The sequence below is a fragment of the Canis lupus genome, chromosome 4 (assembly GCF_011100685.1).
Source record: "Canis lupus familiaris isolate Mischka breed German Shepherd chromosome 4, alternate assembly UU_Cfam_GSD_1.0, whole genome shotgun sequence".
In the NCBI taxonomy this organism is placed as follows: Eukaryota; Metazoa; Chordata; class Mammalia; order Carnivora; family Canidae; genus Canis; species Canis lupus.
The window spans coordinates 54562461-54575759 of NC_049225.1; the positions used below are offsets into that span (position 1 = coordinate 54562461).

At 37.8% G+C, this 13299-nt stretch overlaps 1 protein-coding gene across 1 annotated transcript in view; it reads right to left on the bottom strand.

Moving 5' to 3' along the window:
* SGCD (sarcoglycan delta) overlaps positions 1–13299 on the bottom strand; it is a 910945-nt gene that overhangs the window by 416186 nt on the left and 481460 nt on the right. The window lies entirely within an intron of this gene.

The window sequence follows — 13299 nt, forward strand, 5'->3', positions numbered from 1 at the left end:
TCATGATGATCTACTTCCACTTAATGAATAGTAAATAATCATCATGCTGTATAGTTAATAAACTTACCTGCTGTTAAGTATATTACATGTGTCTTCATGTGAAAATATTTTACCTGTATGGAAGGAACTGTATGAGATATTTCTGTATTATTATTATTACCTATGTACTCACCATGTAGAGCATCTTATGTGAGACTTATATGGAAGTAGGGTGCCTAGGTGGTTCAGTTAGGCAGCTGACTTGATTTTGGCTCAGGTCATAATCTCAGGGTTGTGGGATCAAGTCCCGTGTTGGGCTCTGCACTCAGCTGGGGAGTCTACTTGAGGATTCTCTCTTTCTCTCTCTCTGCCCCTCCCTGCCCCTCAAATAAATAAATAAAACCTAAAAAAAAAAAAAAAAAAAAAGACTCACATGGAAGTAAACAGCCAATCTTTACATAGGCATAAGGTGAGTGGTATTTAATATAAAATTAATGTGTTAGTTTTCTTAGTCTCATAACTGTGCTTTCAAAGAATTACATTACCTACATTACCATACAGTATATGTCTCTTTTTCTTTCATAATTGGAACAATTGCACATCAGCCTATCATCACAGGTAAATGGCTTAAAAAATTTAACAATGCTTTAAGTGCTATATTATGAATAGAACTATAATATTGTATGCCATAAAAATTTTATAACAATTCATTCACTAGTATATAGACTAGGCTACCATGAAACAATCATACTAATTATACTAGGCTACCACGAAGCAATCATATTGCTGCTTCATTATCAGTGTATCAATTGTTAGACCTGTAAATAAATGAGTTTATTTTTCATATATTCTTTTCATTTTTGATGTCTAATGTTAGTAATACAAATAATATCTACAGTGTGTTATATCATACATTGATATCAATAGGTACAAACAGATGACTCATCTTGTAAACAGAATACATAGACTTTTTTATTTTGAACATTTTCCTCTTTTTTAAAGATTTTATTTTTATTTATTTGAGTGAGAGCAAGAGAGTGCAAACATGAGGAACAGCAGAAGGAGAGGGAGAAGCAGGCTCCCCGCTGAACAGGGAACCCAATGCTAGGCTCAATCCCAGGACCCTGAGATCACAACCTGAGCCAAAGGCAGGTGTTTAACCAACTGAGCTACCCAGGTGCCCTCCAGAATATGTGAACTCATGGTATTAATAAATAGGGCCATGTATTTCTTCTTCCTTATGATATTCTTAATAAAATTTTCTTTTTTAGCTTACTTTATTGTAAGAATGCAGTATATAATACATATACAAAATATGTTCTAACCAATTGTTTTTGTTATTGATAAGGGTTCTGATCAACAGTAGGCTATTAGCAGTTCAGTTTTGAGGAACAAAGTTTATACATGGATTTTTGACTGCATAAGGGGTGCCAACCCCTAACCTCTGCATTGTTCAAGAATCAACTGTATATTACACGGCGTGTCATGTGGTTATACTGCCATGAGAAAAGTAAGTAAAAAAAAGCAACCCACAATTTCCACGAGGACAGGTTTGAAAATTATTTGTGAAACTGCCACAAAATGACTGCATCAAGAATTACTTCATAAAATAACAGTTATTTGAGTTCCATGTCCCAGAAGGCCTCCTTCTTATTTACTTTTCACTTCTAACCCATAACCAACTCTTGCTTTGCCTGAAAAAAAATATTTTGAGCTGTTTCTGTTTCCCTGTCTTTTACCATGCTATTGGATAGAGCTATCCTCACCATCTCTATGATAGAGAAAGCTTCCCAAGTAGTTATCTTGTATCTACCTCTGTTCCACTCCAGTCTATGCAGGCAAAAACAGCCAGAGGAACCTTAGAAAACATGTCATTTCATCATGTTAGCCCTGCATCGAAAAAGTTTTCAATAAAAACCCAATGCTTTAGAGTGAGGCCGTGGATCTCACCACAGGTCACCTCAGCATGTTACTTCTTGTCACCTTTTCCCTTGCTCACTATAGTCACAATGACCTTCTTCCAGTCTCTCCTCCATCTTAGTCCGCTGGACATATGCCCTCCCCTCTGCCAGAACGTTCTTGCTTCCACTCTTCACATGACTGGTGCCTTCTCATCTTCAAGTTTTAGCTTCAGCACCTCATTCCCTGATGTTCCAATCTAATGCTTTCTCCCATGTTTTTTCCTCTCTTACCCCCTCCCCATCCTTTCCCTCAATGCCACACAGTCCAATGCTTTATTTATCATGTATGTAACTGTATGCATAAGATCTTCAGATCTGACTGTGGTTCCATGAGGTCAGGGACCACATGTGTCTTGTTTATGGGGACAACACAGTGCCTCACCCACAGCACAGGTGAGATGCAAATGGCTGCAAATATGAATGATCCACAGATCCTCAATCACTCTTCCATCTCCTAAGCATAATATCAAAAGCTTGCTTGCCTATAAAGGTGAGCATCCCTCACTGCGATTAAAACCACCTAATTATCCCAAAGAAAAGAAAAGATCCAGCCTGCTGCTTCTCAAAGCAGACAGGGAAATAAATGAGCTTGATTGCAAAACCACTCAGTGTTCCCCCGCCTCTTAAAGGGTGACACTGATCTATCATTTGTGATAGATAAGTGTTCTCTTCTGCCCTCCTTCTACTCACCAGAGTTTTATTATGCTGTGGTCAACACTGCAGCAAATCCTGCAAAGGTTAACAGGCCAGCTCACACAGCCCACAACCCACTTTGCATTTTCATGTCCTTCATTACAACAAGTGGGTTATTTTTATACCTGTTAGCTGCTAGCAATCGGCGAAACCTCAGGCTCAGAATAAAATATGACAAGGGCCCAGGGAGGTAACAATAACATTGCTTGTACTGCAGCCAGCTTGCCATTAATAATAACAGGGAGAGAAGTGAGGAAGAGACAGGGAAGGGTGTTAGAAGGGAAAGGAGGCTCCTTGGAATCCAGCAAAGACGTTGTCCTGGGGTAGATGACACATGCCCAGCACTGTGACTCATCTCTCTCTCCAACCCTTTACCTTCTGGACTAAAATCCTTTAAGCTATTAAATTTTAGAAAAATCTCAGTGTGGCAAGGCATTACATTGATAAGGCCAAACAACCATCAGGTACTCATTTCTTATAAATAAAATGACCCAGCATTTTGAAACTTTTCAAAGTTCTTTCACAACCTTTGTATGTGGAAGGAAAGGGACATTGCAAGGATAATCACTGCTTCATGCATTATTAACAGAAGTCTGAAAACACTTCACTGTTCATCGAGAGAGGAACGTCATATAAATTTTGGCACATCTGTACCTTGGAATATTACTACATCACTATCACCGATTTTAGACATCAACAATTGTGAGCTGACATCACATACATTTTATTATGCAGACCCACTATCCATTTTTAAGTGGACTTATTACTCATTCCATTACAGAAGTGTAAGTCCATGGGGAGAGAGCTTCCATTCCTAAAACAGTGTGAGGTGTGCAGAAAAAGTTTGTTGAATGTATGAAGAATGAATTGGTACATACTCCATCACCATTAAAAGAAGACAATGGATCCACACAAACTTATACTGAGGATTTTAAAACTGTTCTTAGTTGTTTAAAAAAATACAGGGGAAATATGGTACGTGATAACTTGGGAAATGCACCTTTGCAGCACTGAAGGGGCATCCCAGGATAGGAAAACTGGTGCAGAGTGCCAAGCTACCATATCCTTTGCAAGGTGAACTTACCCCCTCTTATGAAAAATTTAAAACTTTGGCTGAGGTTTTAAAATCCAAAGCTTTTTACAAAATCAAATAAATATTGCCAGTCTTCTTTTGTCATTTTGAGCTGCTTCTAAGTGAGCTGTTCACTACCTAACAATGGCATCAAGGTGTCTCTTAGAATGGAATGTACAATTCCAATAGGTGTTAAGCCTCTCTCTAGATCAGAAAGATTATGTTAGCTGCCAGGCACCTAGGTGTCTGTGCCTGGTGCTGAGCTGCCTGAGACAGAGAAGATGACAGAGTGGAATGGTTCTCAGAATGGGTTGACATTCTGGTGGAGCTGGCTTGAAACTACTTCTGCAGCTACAGGACCCAAGGCAAGTCCTTCATTCCTTCTGAGGCTCAGTGTCCCATACTAAAGAATGGGAAAAGGCCTCAAACTGACACTGGGTGATTTTAAGAATTGCCAGTGTACATAAGGAATCTAGAACAGCACCAGGCACATGGTTAAGTGTTGAATAAATTACAGTCTTTTATTGGTCTTATTTGGATCTCGGACAAGGAGTTTTGCTTATTAAGTGCTGCTACCTTTTCAAGCCATTAACTGAACTAATATGGTACCTCAACAATGACGTCTATTCACAAAGAAGGGGCCAATATGAGCGGGGGCAGAGATGGCTCATTCAAACTTATTTTCATTTCTCAAAAGGAATGGCAAGCATGCTGGCTAGGACAGATTGCTTTGTCACCCCCAGCCTCATCTCCTTTCCATTCTGGAACTTGGTACCATGCATACTGAAGCTAGTGCAACAAAGTAGAACCTTTGGTAATGCCACCCAATAAAGCAGAGGAAACACTCTTTAAAGCATCATAATGTGCAAGAGGCATGCTAGCAGCAGGTAGGTGCAGGTAATGTGAAGCTCTTGTCTCATTCACTTTTGTCCCCTCAGCAATGGCTTTATGTACGCCACTCCAATTCAAGGGTCGTAAGCATGTATATCCAACATATGGGTATTTATTTTAAGTTGTACACATGTACCCTGTACTAATACCTTGTGCACTATAAACTTTTAAAATAGACATTGTAAAGAGACGAGGAAAAGAACGTTGTTTTAGCTCATCCTCTCTAAGTTTTCTGCACCCTCAGGACAGAAAGCTGACCCATATCCCTTCCCCATCCTTGCTTCATCAGGGGAGGAAGAGCTGAGGGAACACAAGGTGAGGACAAGATGTCAAATCTGCCGTCACATGTTTTACTCAGCTTGAGCTATTTTTTTGTTTTAGTTGTCAACATTTTACAGTCAGGACATTTCTTTACCTCAAGAATTAGCAAGTCCAGAACACCAGGCCCCTGGGTCCACTAACACTTCATTGAACCTGAGTAGCAGGCACACCCCATCCCACAACACACTCCTCCTCCAACTTACTTCTCCCATTTCTAAAACTTGCTCTAACTCAATAGATATTTGAGCCTGTAGTGCTTTATAGAGTGTGGGGTCACAGGGCTACAGGAGAAGAAGAGGAACATGTCTATGATGAGGGAAATCTCTTGCCTGGCCAATTCTCCATGTCTGTTAAAACAAGAGCATGGTGGAGCTAAATGGCACAGAAGCCATGCTGAGTATCTTAGCCACTGTGATCTCTGTTCATGTTCCTAGGGCACTGAAATCCAGAATAAAGGATTATCTGACTGTTCTTCTTGACCTAGTGCTTGTGCTTGCCCAATTCAGAATAGGACTGGTTTGTTCTGACAGCATCATGCAGAGTTCTGCGGCCATAGTGGAGTCTGAGGCAAAGGAAAACTGTGTGTTCCTATACATACTTATCAATACAGCCTCTCGTGTTTTGAACCAGGTATAAAAAGCTAATGAGAGCTCTATAATTATAGAACATGACTGCATAAAATGTCCCACATTGCTTAGTCTCTTTACAAATATTTGACAGAGAGAGAAAGAGAAAGTGTTTGGGGCATGCTAAACATTATTTTTAAAATATGGCATTAAAATAGAATTTATTTGAGTAGCTGAGGTTTTTGGCATCTTCTGAAATTGTGTGCCTGAGCTGAGAGCTCCTTCCCTCCCCGTGGGCCTGAGCCTGACCCAGGTAACAAGTCTCCCTCTCCTGCTATGGGCCCACTGCTCAAGTCAGGCTTTGAATCTCACTCAAGACAGGCCTCCAGCAGCAACCCCACCCAGGCCAATGGAGTCAGCCCCCTGGAGATGCTGAGGGGGCTCCCACATGACCGGATTGGCCTACATTATATAGAGCCTTGAAATTACATTCAATCCTTCCTGAGGACAGAATTGGGTGTCCTCATTTACCTATGCTCCCAACAAGAACATGACAACCTTACAAATGCAGCAGCAGCTCTCAGGCTACTAATTTTAGCTATAGGGACTTTTAAAAAATGTTTTTTATCAATTTTTCTCACTCTTCTGGGATCCTGTGATAACCCCCAAGTGACTCACCTCCATTTGCTAGCAGTGAACACTTTCCCACTTCTAAAAATTCCAAAGCCAAATTTTCAATGTGTCCTGTGTAGCAAATAACCAAGACGACGCCTCTCCCATGGTAGAAAGGGTGCTAAAAATTATTTTCTTCTAGATGATTAGACCCTTTGAAAGGTCAGAGGAGAAATAAATTTAGCTCAGGCAGTAAAATGGAAAGATCCCATCACAGAGTTACACCAGAGCCCGATTAATAAGTTATGTTGGAGGAAGACTGCTTTATTGATCCAAAGTGTGAGAAGTCACAGGCATCTGAGAGCTGACCATGTGCTGGGAGGGAGATTCCCATGTTGTCAAAAGCTCTCTCTCACCGCTCATCTTGGCAGGGCTCCCTACTGACTTGCAAGAAAAATGAGTTCAAATCAGCCTGTTGTTGATTTTTTTCTTTCTTCTATATGTGAGGAAAGACTTACTATAAATATATATAACAAGCACAGCAATTATTTTACATTTGCTTCTTACAGGTTAAGGGAAAGCTATGATAAGAAGAGGACTTTAGGACTTGTCATTCTGAACAATGTATATGGGCAACTAATAAATGACCCTGTGTCCTCCTGTCTTCACTAGCTGCCCCCACCCCGATACCCTTCTCAATGGCCCCATTTTTGCCAATCTTCCAAATGGAGAAACTGGAGAAACTCATCCTCAAAAGGTTTAAGGAAAGAAAATATTCAAGTTCTCTAGGACAATCTTTCACTCTCTAAAGCAGGGGCCAGCAAACTATTTTTCTTCAAAGGGCCCCACACTAAATTTTTTTTGGCTTTGTGGGCTCTATCATCTCTTTGCAACATTAACATCACCATTATCATGCTCAAAAGTAGCCAGAGACAACAAATAAATGGATATAGCTGTGTTTAAAACAAAAACAAAGTTTTATTTACAAAAATAGGCTCTGGTTCACAGTTTAATTTTCCCCAATCTAAAAGGCAACTGGCATTAAGTCCCCCTTGACTCTTGAACATTAAAAACAAGCAAGCAAGGAAGCATCCTACTGCTAACAGAAATATACTGTCTTTAGCAAAAAGCCAGGATCTGAGGTATTCCTGAGCTTTGGAACTGGTAAGTGCCTGTGCTTTTCTTATGGATGCCATTACATGGGGAGCTCATCTTTGGATTTGACTGGCAAATGCCAAGACAAGTGGAATTTTGCTTTTGCTAAAAAAAGGAAAACAAAACTTTTACCCTGGATCTCATCCTTTCTCTTTCAGTCATAAATTCAAATCAAAAGTTGCCATAAATCATATGTAGTGATGGTGTTTTGCCTGGGCATAAGCTATCTGGAAAACATTGCAGCTCATTGGCTTACCCACTGCACCTGTTACAGAATTTCCCTGAGCCACAGTTGCAAAAATCAAGCTAACTTTAGACTGTGAGGAAGGGAAGAACAGGAATCCATCATGTTCTCTGGAACATGCCCCATGGATCATGGTCTATTTACCAAAATAGCTTCCAAGGACTGTTCTCCTTGACATCACACACACTTATATATATGTCTCTTATTTTTATGCTAAAGGACACTCCAAAATAGTATTTTTTAATACTCTGGAATCAGGGACTACTTCAAGTATTTGATAAAAGGTACCTACCATGCCAGTGAAATACAAATGCACACACATATTTATATATAATTTTAAAACACCGCTTCCTCCCTGCCCAGGCCAGCCCACAGATCCCAGGATAAGAGAGTCCTGCCTCAAACAGATTATGATTTTTGCCTGGCATCTGGTAAGACCAAAACAAAAGTCTAGGCCAACCCCCTTTTGTCTCCATAAGCTCAAAGGCTTCCCCTGACAGGATGGCAGCATGGCAATCCTTTTCCCACCATAAAAAGGTCACAGAATCTCAGGCCTAAGTGCTGAGAGCTTTCTCTGGCAGGTCTACAACCTCCCGACCCTTGATGTTCTCTAATAACATGCTGGAACTAGAAATATTTTCCTCAAAAAGCTGTTAGCCATAGACTTTTCATAAGGATGCCAGTTAGAGTAGGTGTTTACATGTATGGAGTCACTTGAAAGGAGTGGAAATGGTCTCCTTCTTTCCATAAAGTACCTCCATGAGAAATGACTTATTTTAGCTTAAGCTAGTTTATCAATGCCAATGATGGAGGCAGCATGTTTAAATCTAACTTATTTGAATATTGCTTGTGTTAGGCTGATATTAAGAAGAAGGAGCACCAGTGTTTTCTGTTTGTGCTTTTGGTTTTTGCTTTGATAAACGCAGTATGGAGAAAGGATCATGGTCTTTCCCATCATTAGGTGATTGTGGATCCAAACTAACAATAACTAACATTTATTGAGTTCCAGGGGCTTTATAAAATGCTTTCACTCCACAAAATGACTTAGTTCTTCCCACAGCCCTACTCTAGAAGGTATTGTCACTGTCCCTATTGTACAGATGAGAACACTGAGGCTTTGGGACAGGGAGTAGTGATCTTTGCATTATACAACTACTAAGTGGAGCACTGGAGATTCAACCCAGCTCCTCTGGCTCTAGGGTACCAAGTCTTATTTTCAGCAAACACATTGTATGCTTGAGAAGTCTTCATCCTATTCTGGCCTCCACAAATAATTAGGTGACCACAGAGAGATCTCTCAACCTTATAGGGGAGGAAGGGTTTCCACTCTCAAGGTTGGCACTTGACAACCTTCAAGATACCAATAGTAACAGTACTCCAGCCGGTACCAAGGGTTAACCTGCTTCAAGTGAACACGATCTTTACTTGCTGACCTAAGTCCCTTGATCTGTAGCAGAACTAGTTCACTTTCTTTGATATTTACAGACCACTGGCCTTAAAGAGGGACCAGAACTTCCCCAGGCCACAGAAGCCAGTGAGTCTATTTGAAGCCCCCTCAGCTTTCTGAATAGCCCACTAATGTTTTTTAGCAATATGGGTTTTTTTCTTCTTTTTTTTGGGTCACACAAATGATTTAACTGACCTCCCTTTGTAAATCTATAGACCTGGCCCTCCTGTGCAGAAAGAAGTCTTCCCGTACATCACAGGACAAGAACCAAACCCCTTTGCACACCTCTTGAGCACTGATACAACGTTTCAGCTGGCAACATCTAGTCTGCACATGATGGAGAAATGTTGCAGGCCACTGCACTCCCTTTGCTGATTAACTGCTCTAAACCGCTTCTAAAGCTTCTGGCCACACCAAAACCTGGGAGTTGACATTTGGACAAGAGTTTACCTTCTCCCCAGGTAGCCGGTCTCCTAAATAAAGCTCAAATTCCTTTCCAATCAAAAATTCTTGTGTAACGGATCTTTAAAGCGATGGCAACCAAACTTAGGTTCAGTAACACTACCAGCTAACTTATAATGTACGATCTTTTGATGATCTTCAGTGGTACTATTGTCTTGTTTTTCTTAATAAGATTGTGAATTTCAATAATCCCTAAGTAAAAATATGGAAAAGACAGGTTAAAAGATCCAACTCTAATGTGAACTTTTAAATTTGCCTTGGTAAAATTTGGCAGAATTAAATTTTATCATATGCATTAGGTTTTATCAATTTACTTGATGGAGACTATATCGGGATACCTACAACTTTATGAAGATATAGTTACATTCTTCCAGAGGTTTATGTCAAGTATGGTCTCTGGATCTGGCCTTGGTTGGGGCTAGCAAAGGCAGAGGGGACAGGAGCATCAGAGTATCCAGCATCATGGTGTAGGGTGCCTCTCTATGTGCCCACAGAGGGAAGCTACAGCTATGCCTCTGGATGGAGATATATTAGGTACAGAGGCCAATCCTTCTGCCAAATGAGTTTTATGTTTTTGTTTGCCCTTCTGTTGGTGATAACTTATAACTATCTTCAGATATTTAGGGTAAGATTGAAGGCTTCAGAATAAAGAAACAATTTTAAAACATTTTATGGCCAAAAAGAAAACCAGGCTTCTAGTTTAAGGGATCTTAAGAGAAGCCTTGGAATAGGAAGAATGGTGAGGTTTCCACAATGGCAAAACCACAAAGACTTAATATGAAACAAGATAGAGTTACATTTATTGAAGAAACTATCACTTAATAGGTGATTAACCAAGTGTCAAGTCACCTGTTACTAACTTAGCTCTACACAATCAAGTGTTATTGTATTTATGAGAAAATCAAGATTAATAAAGCCTTTGACTTACTGAAGTGTGCACACATAGTAACAGAGCTAGGTGTTGAATAGGATTAGAATACTTTATTTTATTTTATTTTATTTTATTTTTTATTTTTTGGATTAGAATATTTTAATATCTTCATACCATTTTAAAAGGTCAAAAAAACATAGTACAAAGCATTTCATGAGAACAGCATGTTGTAGCTTATATTTCATATTTTGTTCTCTATTTAAAATATTACTGGCACTTCTAGATCATGGAATAAGGCAAGTAAAAGAAATTTTTAAAAAGTTTAGAAAAGTGGGGGATCCCTGGGTGGCTCAGCGGTTTAGGGCCTGCCTTCCGCCCATGGCATAATCCTGGAGTCCCAAGATCAAGTCCCGCACTCCCCTCTGCCTGTTTCTCTGCCTCTCTCTCTGTGTCTCTCATGAATAAGTAAATAAAATATTTTTTTTTTTAAAAAGCAGTTGAACTGTTGGTTGTTTACTGATAATATGATTATAAAACTATCCAAAAAGAATTTACAATCTACTTCAACTAATAAGCAAATTTATCATTCTTATAGCTTAGAATATCAATATTTACCAACAATGAGCATTTGGAAATCAAACTAAAATATTTACAATAACACCAAAATAATCAAAGGCCTTGTGATAAATTAGCAAAATATATACAAGAAGTTTACACTGAAATTTATAAATACTGCTGAATAAAAGCAAAAATACCTAAAAATGGCTATGAAAATAAAAGTTCATCATTTGCAACACTCAATCTTTAAGGTGTCACTCTCCTTAAGTTGGAATATAGATTCAACGCTATCTTTATCAAAATCCCTGAAAGCTATCTGGTAAACTAAATAAAACTATTCAAAAATTACTTTACAAATGCAAATAGTATTGGATAACCAAACAGTCTTTAAAAAGGAATAAATTGAGAGGACTTAGGCTGATTTCAAAACTTGTTAAAAGGCCATAATACACAAGACCATGTGGTATTAATATAAAATAGCTGCATACAAAAATAAAGAACAGACTTAAGCAACAGAAATTGCCATCAATTCAGTAAGAAAAGTTTATCTATTGCTAGAAAACTTGGATAGCCATATTAAAAAAAAACAAAAACAAAAACGCATCATTGTCCCTTATCTTGCTCCATACATAAAAAGTTAATTCAGTAAATCCAGAACCAGAAAGCTTTTAGAGAAAATAAACAATACATTTGCAGTAGACAAAGAGAAACCATTAAAAAAAATGACACATTAGATTTAATCAAATTTAAAAATATTGCTCCTCAAAAGAGATCATTAAGAAAACGAATAAAATATAGAATAGGAAAAAAAACACATTTATAGGATACATCTAAAGAAAAATTTATGTCCCGAATATATATAAAACTGTACAAAACAATAAAATGACTAATCCAATAAAATGATAGGCAAAATTTTGAATATACAAAGTATAAAAGATACAGGAATGGCTATTAGTCGTGAAAAGATGCTCACCGTCATTAGCAATCAGAGAAAACCAAACTGAAACTGAATTAAGATAAGACTTCACACCACCAGAATGTTGTTTTTTTTTTTTTTTTTAAAGAAAAATAGCGAATGTTGGAGGAACATATAAAGAACAGAAACAGAAACTGCCAGTAAGAATAGAAAATGGTATAATCATACTGAAGACTAGTTGGGTAGTTTCTTATAAAACATTGGTTCTCAAAATTTTTAGTCAGGATCCCTTTACTTTCTTAGTTATTAATAAGCTCAAAGAGCCTTTGTTTATATATTACTTATAAATCAAAAGTTACTATATTAGAAATTATAACAGATAAAATTTTTAAATATTTCCTTAGTAATGCACTTAAACATGACAATATATGTAATATCTTTAATGATAAATGACAGTATTTGTCAAAACAAAAAGTAAAAGTTTTACATTATTATAAATCTCTTAAAATCTGGCTTATGAGTAGAGCTGGATTCTTTTATCTTTCTCTACATTCTCTTAATATTATTTAAGTTGAAGTATATGAAGGAAATTGTGCCTTACGCAGAAAGTCAGTTGGAAAAGAAAGGACCATTTTAATAACCCTTTTCAGATAATTATGGGTATTTTGTTGTTACTAAACCAACATCCAGTTGTAGATTTTTGGAAGTAGAATCAAATCACATCAATAAACTCTTTGTACTCAGTTACATTAAAATCCATCCGTCTATCTGGTACTATAGATTCATCTTTATCTCATGTATGATTTTCTAACACCAGGCAGGGACCGTTTGGAAAACACTGGTCTTCCGAACTATATGGATCTTCCAAATGTTGACTCATTTCATTATACTATCTTTTGATATTACATTTGTTAATATTACCCCCAATTTCATCAGAAAAGAGCGTAATCCTGAGAAGTTGTTAAGCTCATTGTGACTAATACATGTTTTTCGAAATTCTAATTTTCTGATTCCAATTTTTGCTTGAAACTTCCAATTTCATCACTAACAACAAACTTAGTAATTTTCCTTAAAGTGACAGGTGTATTTAGTTCATTTACACAAAAATGTCTGCAGAGTATACAAGACTGAACAATCAGTTTGTGTGTCAATAACAAATGATGCTCCATGAAAAAAGCAGCTAGTTCAGCTTGTAACTCAAACAATTGTACAACTATGTTTCCTTGAGCAAACTGGCCTACTTCAGTATGCCGAAGTGCCTTTTTGTAATACCCATTCCATTATACAAATTATTAAAAAGATGAATACACAAAAGTAGAGATTTAATAAAATTAATAATTTTTACTGATTCATCAAGGACTGTCTTAATTGAAACTGCTGTACTGAATGTTTGGTAGAGAACAGTATAGTAATACTGTGACTAAGGCTTCATTCATTTTTACCCAATACTGCTTTTCTGCATCCTTACTGTAAATGTCAACTCAATAAAAAAGGTAAACACCATGTTATTATTATCACAAAAATGCTTTGACCTTGTGAAACCCCTGCAAT